Here is an 8,886-nt window from a genome sequence, read left to right as displayed (position 1 = left end):
ACCACATTAAATCTTGGTGTCTTGTGTTCACTTATGTGCAATCTTTTTTTTCTTTTTTTTTAATATTTTCATGTAATTATTATTTCTATTTGTGGTTAGTCCTAACAAGTGGTATCATAGCCAGAGTGTCATCATTTTTTTAAAGCCTAACCGTCTTCATTTTATTTATTTTTTTAGCTTTCATCTGTAGGAAGGTCTCGTGATTGAGTGGGAGTCTCACAGTTGAGTGGGAGAAATGGACGACGAGGATAATCTAAAGGTTGAGAAGTTTAATGGGCAAAACTTTCAGGTATGGAAAATTCAAATGGAGGACTATCTTTATTAGAAGGATTTATGGAAGCCATTGAAAGGAAAAACTAAGAAATAGGGAACTATGACAAATAAGGACTGGGGTATTTTAGATAAAAAGGAACTTGGAAATATTCGGTTATGCTTGGCACCATCAATGAAATTAAGCATTATAGAAGAAAAGACAATGGAAGAGTTTATGCAAACCCTAGTAAAATTGTATGAAAAGCTCTCTACTTCAAACAAGGTATTTCTCATGAAGCATTTATTTAATATGAAGATGGCAGAAGGTGGATTTATTATAGGTCATTTAAATGAGTTTAATATTGTTACTAGTCAATTATCTTCTATGAATGTCAATTTTGATGAAAAAATTAGGGCTCTCTTGATTTTATGTTCTTTGGCAAAAAGTTGGAATGGCTTGGTAATGGTTGTGAGTAATTATATTTTTGGATCTAATATCCTAAAATTTGATAATTTGATTGGTTTTATTCTGAATGAGGAAATGCATAGGAAAGTCCTAGGAGGATCTACATTAGGAATTTTTTGAACACACAAAGAAAAGGTAAAATGACTAAGAGATGAAACAATTCTAGAAATCATGGGAAATCAAGAGGAAAATCAAAAGGGAAGAGGCCTCAATCCATAGGACCAAGAGATTGTTGGTACTATGAAAAACTAGGATATAAGAAGAAAGATTGTTGGAATGAAAATACCAGTGAAGGATACAAACAAGATGGAAACAAGGAGGCAAATGTGGTAAATAACAAATCTAAAGAGGATACTTTGCTTCTTTCCTTAGAAAGTGTTGACGATTCTTGGGTTTTAGATTCTGGGGCATCCTTTCATGCTACACCACATTGAAATTATTTTATTGATTATGTAAAAGGGGATTTTAGTCTTGTTTATTTAAGGGATAATGAACCCTCTTAGATTGTTGGAAAGGGAAAAGTTAAGATTAAGTTGCAAAATGGGAATCATTGGCTACTATATGAGGTAAGACATGTTCCAAGGCTAAGTAGGAATTTAATTTCAATAGGGAAACTTGGTAATAGAGTTGCATAGCTACCTTTAATTGTAAACATTAGAAGGTTTTAAAAGGTTCCCTTGTAGTAGAAAAAGGTGTGAAATTAGGCACCTTATATCTTTATATAGGTCAAATTGTTCCTTCTACTTTAATTGTTTCAAAGAAAAATAAATGTTCAGGAGTAGCTTTTGCATTTGAACAAGAAGAACAAATAGTTGTTGTAGATTTTGATACAATGCTATGGCACTATAGAATTGGGTACATGAGTGAGAAAGGTATGAAATTACTTCATTGAAAGAAAGTTTTACCAGGTCTAAAAAGTGTCAATATGGATTTCTGTAAAAGTTATATGTGTGTAAAACAAAAATGAGTAAGTTTTTTCAAGAGTGGGAAGAAAAAGGAAAATGAGAAATTAGAGCTTGTGCATACATATGTATGGGGCCCAGTTCAGGTATCTTCCCTTGGTGGCTCTCATTATTATGTTACATTCATTGATGATGCAGCTAGAAAAGTATGGTTTATTTCCTTAGACATAAATATGATGTATTTCAAAATTTTAAGAAATGGAAATGTTTGGTTGAGAATGAGACTAGTAAAAAGCTAAAATTTCTTAGATCTCATAATGGTGGTGAGTATTGCAGAAACGAATTTGAAGATTATTTCTCCATTAATGGTATTCATAGACAGAAAATTGTTCCAAGGACTCCACAAGAAAATGGAGTGGTTGAACACATGAATAGAATGATAATGGAGTGTTCAAGGAGCATGAGGCTACCCTTAAAAAATTGGCCAAGTTTGTCAATATTTTTGCATATTTGATTAATAGAGGTCCCTCTACTCCTTCGGATTGTGGTATTCCAGAGGAAGCATGGATTGGTAAGAAGGAGACTTATTATTTTCTCAAAACCTTCAATTGTGAAGCATTTACACATAAATTTTAAAAATAGAACCCAGTTGGAAGCTAAGTTAAAGAAATGTGTATTTTTTGGATATGGCATTGATGAATTTAGTTATAGGCTTTGGGATTTTAAAACAATCATAAAATTATAAGAATCGGGGATGTCATATTCAATGAGAAAGTATTGTACAAAGATCTGTTGTAGCAACGTGAGAAGAAAGAAAATGATTATGTAGTGCTAGATGATACTCTAAAAGATGGTGCTCTAGCAATTCCTCGTGATCTTTAACCACAACAAAAAAATACCACATGTACCCTAGTGAATGTTAGATGGTCAACAAGACTAAGTAGACCTCTAGAAATATTTTTTTGTTCTTTGTATTGTATTTTACTTACTAATGATGGTTCAACCCTAAATGTTATGATGAAGTTGTCCATATGGATACAAAGATTCAGTTAGAGTCTGCAATGTTAGAAGAAATGGACTCTTTGTTGAAAAATAAGACATGGGATTTATGCAAGTTTCCTGTAGGTAAAAGGACTTTACATAATAAATGGGTTTATAGGTTGAAAGAAGAGGATGGAGGTAACAAACTATTTAAAACCAAGTTAGTGGTAAAGGGATTTGAACAGAAATGGGCATTGATTTTGATGAGGTATTTTCTCTAGTTGTTAAAATGACTTCTATTCCTATTATTTTAAGTATTGTGGCTACTGAAGATTTGCATTTGGAGAAGGTTGATGTTAAAACCACTTTTCTTCATGGTAATTTTGATGAAGAGATATATGGCACAACCACAGGGATTTGAGGTCAAAGGTAAGTAGAACTTAATGTGCGAATTGTAGAAAAGTTTGTATGGCTTGAAGCAATCACCTCAAAAATGATATCTGAAATTTGACAATTTTATGCATGAGCATGGATATAGTAGGTGTCATTCAAATCATTGTGTTTATTTTAAGATATTGGATGATGAAATCTACATTTTTTTATGTTTATATTTTGATGATATGCTTACAGCTAGGTCTAACATATATTACATTAAGGGGTTAAAAGAATAGTTAGCACATTCATTTTCTATAAAGGATTTGGGAGTAGAAAAACAAATCATTGGTATGAAAATTTTCAAAATTAGAAAGAATAGAAAATTAACATTCTCTCAAGCTGATTATATTGAGAAGGTGTTGCAATGTTTCTCTATGGAGAATGCCAAATCTATTAGCACACATTTAACTGGTCATTTGAAGTTGACTAAGGAGATGTGTCCTAAGACACATATTGCAGAGGATAAAATTTTCAAGGCACCCTATTCTTCAGTTATAGGAAGCTTGATGTACGCTATGGTATGTACTAGGTCAAATATTACACATGCAATGGGAGTTATTAGCAGGTATATGAGTCATCCAAGGATTGAGCATTGGAATGTAGTCAAATGGATTCTCAAGTATTTGAGAGGAACATCTAGTAAGTGTTTACATTTTGGGAGCTCTACTACTAATTTATAGGGCTATGTTGACTCAAATTTGGTAGGGGATATTGATACCAGGCTAAATACTCTAGGTTATGTATTTACTATTGGTAGGGCAACAGTGAGATGAGTTTCTCAATTGTAGAAGGTTGATGTTTTATCCACTATAGAGGAAAAGTATATTACTACTACAAAGGCAGCCAAGAAGAGGATATGGTTTCAATTCTTCATGGAAGAATTGGGACACCCATAGAATCCTCATGTTTCTTCTTAATATTTCAAACATAGTCTGTATAAAATGAAACCAAAAAAGGGAAGGAAATACAATCCTTGTTCCAAATATAGTTAAGAATAGGAAAGTGGTAGTAATAACAGGCCTTGACTCTATCCTCCATGGTCACATATTGCATTATGGCACAAAAGACCATATTCCACATTTGTGGAAGTTGTTCCCATGCAAAACCACCATGGAAATGGATAGGGGCTTCATCAAGGTAAAAGAAGTTCCTAAGGCTCGTCACATCTACCACTTGAGCATGCTTCCTCCATAATTTTCCTTCCATTGACAGGCCAATTGTGTTACCTATCAATTATTCAATGACCTCAAAAGAAATCCCATCAATAATAACCCATTACTTCTTATATGAGTCCAAGAACTATCATGTGACGATCTTTCCATGGCCCTTGATGCTCTCAATGAAAGAGATGAATCCTTCTTCCTTCAAATTTGACCACATAACTTTGTCTTCCCTCACAACTCTCTCAATTCTCGACAGTTTAATTCTTGAATTCACTCCCTCCATTACTTCATCTCTTTTGAGATCTACAATAAGATCTTCTTCCCCTTCCTTAAGTACAACTTCCATATATCCTTCACTCACTTCAACGAGTTGTTCAGGAAAACTAGAGTTGAACCCTCACACACCAAGCAATGAAGTTTGAAATTATGAAAACCCCAAGTTACTAAAGGCCACTAGGGTTTCATAGTTCTCAAGTTAGGATAATCATTGTTCATATGTTGTCAGATTCATAATATATCTATGAATTCCTTTTGAAGCTCAATCTTGAGATTTGGAAATCCATCTTGGATGATGTAAAATATCATCTCAAATATTGCATTGAATATCGGCTTTCCAATTCCCATCACAAGTAATGGTTACGAACATATTGCTAAAGGGTAAAATGAAGAAAAATAAGAAGATTATTAAATTATTTGTTACAAAAGTAAAAGATTATTAAATTAAGTACAACCTATATGCAACACTAAGGGACCATTATCAAAAACTTCTTTTTTTGACAACACCCTTTTCATGTAAAATACAAGACATTTATTAGTATTCACCTTTTATATTTGTGATACAATATATTTTTAATGTGATTTAAGCTATGCATATACATTGCTACCCCAATATTTTTACAAATAAGAATAGTATATGTACACTCATATATCAACATTTATTTTAATTAATAATGCACTATATTTTTTATTAACATCTGATTTTGTGTTTATTTATGTAAAGATATAGTAAAAATGTGTAGTAAAATGGTATAATATATTCACAAAAGATTATCATCTATTGGACCGACTCAACTACTGATCCCTCTATCTTATAGATTTAAACACAAGAAAAACAACTTAAAAAATTGATCCAAATCTTATTATTTAAAATAGGAACTGAAAACATAAATTGTATTTGATGAGACAATATATTATTACATCTATCTAGAAAAGCAATAGTTATGTTTGATTCATAAGAAATATGGAAAAATAGATATTAGAACTTTTAGAAAAAAAATCTAGTCAACCAAAGAATCTATAACAAATCAAATGATCAAATAGAAACTAGAATCATAAGAATACATTACAACATTATATACCCTAAATACATTGTATCCCAGCCTGACTCTTTAGACACACAACCCATGTACACTACAAATATCTTTTATAAAAAATAAAAGGAGAAACACTCCTAACACTACTTTCCCATAACCTCGCCAAAATCTATTCTAAATAGGAATCAAGGCTACAAGGTATCAAGGGATTGGTGTTAGGTTTTCTTCAAGAAATGAGCAAAAGAACACTATGTTTGTTTTGTGGTGAGAATAAGTAAAATTAATGCACTCAAATACACCAGTGGCTTCCATGCTCTTGATAGGTGCTCCCCATGAAACTCTACCCACAAAATTATTATCTTACTCTTATAATAATTCTTAATTAGGGTTTCCCTGATCCTACTAGGAAAGAGTGGTGGTGGTAAGGGCTTAGAAAGAGAAATTGAAGAATGTACGCCTTTGACATTTCATTGATCTAAAGCCTAGGAACCTGCATACTCGTTCTAGCAACTATTATACCTTTCTTGTTGTCTTCAAGAAATTTATGGACCTCTACTATCCATTCATTAGAAATTAGTTATTTCTCTTCACTTGTAGCTAATACCATTGAAAGCCACCAAATCAAGAGATAGCTATAGATAAGAAAATTCTTATAGAAGTTTAATCATTAATAAGATCAAAATTGTTGAAGACTATTAGCTGCCCCTTCAGCCAACCGCCCACCTACCCTCCTCACACATTAAACTCGGTAGGTGAGTTTGAATCCAAAAAAAAAGAGGGAAAGTTTTTTTTTGAGACAAGACAAGAGGATTAAAGTCTCATTCATTCAATGAGAAGAGGAGAAAGAGAAGAAATAGAGTAGAAATAGGAAGAAAAAATAATATCACAGCAAAGAACATTGTGTTCAAAGAACAAAAGGAATGGGAAGAGGATCAAAGTTGTAGCAGCACAGGATTAGGTCTTTTGTTCTCTAAAAGTTCATTTTATTTTTCGTATGAAGTAATGATTTATCTAGGTGTTATTGTATGTAGTGTAGTGCCTGCCCCTAGTTTGCATTTTGTTATCATTGTTGAACTCTTTTAGAGCTAGTTTTATGTTGTTGGTTAGAAGCATTCTTTTGAGATTATCAGATATTGTGCTATGGATTCAGTTTATTATGTGATGTGATTATTTAGACTCTACATTTCATGTATGTATGATGATTATTTTTAGTGTTCGCAATTATTGATGATGATTATTACATTGCTTTCAGTTATTAATGATGATTAGTAAGATGATTTATTATCATATGTGCTTTCTTATGGATACTTACCCCATACTTGCATGTGTATGGTGTGCGTGTTTGCCTTGTGTGTTTGCTTTTGTATGGCGTGTCTGATGTGGTTAAGGAAGGGAGTCGTAGTCACCTACTAGTCGGGATCTACACGATGCACCACTTCTTACCATTGTTTGTTTAGTTTAGTATATATTGTGTTTGTACATGCATAGTTTTTATGCAGGTTGCAGGTACTGGGTATCGACTTTCCTGAATTTGCCAAGATGAGCGTATCCTATCACATTATCTCAATGATAAGAGAGAAGAGATAAATTTTCAAGTCCAAATCCCAACCCTTTGAGCCATTTGTCTTAATTGGAAAATTAAGACAAGTATCTGAGTTGAATACCCACCAAATGTATCAGATGACATATTTTGTGATTTTTAACCCTTTAGATTTATTTTGTATGATTTGTTCTATGATGGGTTTTTATATTTTATCTTGGAGGTCTATGGTGACTTTTCCATTGATTAAGTCTTAATAAATAGATTTAATTAATAAATTATTTATTTAAAAAAATTAATAAAATATCATGATCTTTGATATTTTGATTGTAATTAATTAAATGTGAATTATTGGGGAAAAGGAATTAAATAAAAGAAAACTAGAAATTAAAATTAATAATAATTATAAAATAATAATAAAGTAATAAATAAAATAATAATAATAAAAGTTATAAAAATTAAAATGAAAGTTATAAAATTTAAATAGAGATTATTTTAAAAGTAAATTGGAGTTATAAGCTTGCATGGGAATTAACATGTGTCAACAACACGGGGGTTAGTGCATCAATTAAGCACAAGGTGTCTACAATTCTATGACTCATCAAAAAAGAATTGGAAAAGACACATGCTTAGTTGGTGACACCTTTCAGCGGTTTCAAGAAGCATTCCAAAGGTTTCTTGAGAGCTCTTGATATTCAGGCATTCATAGAAGCTTAAATGAAAAGCTTAATGGAAGCTACAAGCTTAATGAAAGCCTCGAGCTACAAGCTAAAAAAAAATAGAAGCTTCAAAGCTTACATGCATGGGAGAATATTCATATGCTCATATATTTTCTACTTGCTTCTATGCTCCTTCTAGCACTTCTAATCACTTAGAGGATTCGATCAGCTTGGATTCTTGAAAAAACTGCGAATGATGGAGAAGGAAGCGATTTTCTATGGACTTCTGAGGCATGGCAAATTAGCATCAGTGTCCAGGTGCATTCGTGATATTCTCATATTCCCTTTGCACTCTTTCTCTTCCTGTCTTCATCATATCTGTTTTCTGTGTCTGAATACTCTCTGTGATTGAATCTACTATTTGAAATTAGAATCTAGATATTTTATTTGGATGAGAAGAAAAAAATAAAAAAATCCTAAATCCAATTAAGGAGAAATAATTAGATCTTAATTGGGTTTGGGTTCGAATTTATATTGTGAAATTAGATAGACAAGATTTGAAATTAAAATAAAAATTCTACTTTGAAAATTCGTATGATTAGATGTAATCTTTCTATCAAATCATATTTTCAGATGCGTATGGACAAAGCTATTAGATGGATGAATGGGTAAATTTAGAGAACAATTATTTTAACAGGAAATTCTTAATTCATCACAAATTGTCCTGTCACTGCCCCTTGGATAGACTTGAACTCAGTCATTCATAACTTTTTATCGGGATTGAATTTATTCGATCGCTCCAGTCAGAAGACGTGCAACTTGGCCCTCTCCAAAATATTTAAATTTTAGCCTGATCCAACGGTTCATTATGGAGATACAGCCATCGTACTGAGACTATTTTATTCAAAGACAGATATTTCTCCATTTCTCATAACCAAGAGTTCTTATGCTTAAACTTCACAAAAATAATATATATCAAAGCATGGAATGAATTAAAGATATTATTGAAATCTTCCCTTATTAGAATCTTATTAATATGCATTAGTTTTATATGATTTATTATCTAATCTAATTAAAATTAGTTAATAGTAGAAGAAGTGTAATTAATTATTAGTCAATCTAAGTAAATGGATGAGAGAAGATTAAAGGAAAAGAGATACTAATGATTTAGTTGT

Source organism: Cupressus sempervirens, chromosome 4, assembly GCF_028749045.1.
Source record: "Cupressus sempervirens isolate cs-2001-9-10 chromosome 4, ASM2874904v1, whole genome shotgun sequence".
Lineage (NCBI taxonomy): Eukaryota > Viridiplantae > Streptophyta > Pinopsida > Cupressales > Cupressaceae > Cupressus > Cupressus sempervirens.
This window is presented reverse-complemented; position numbering follows the sequence as displayed.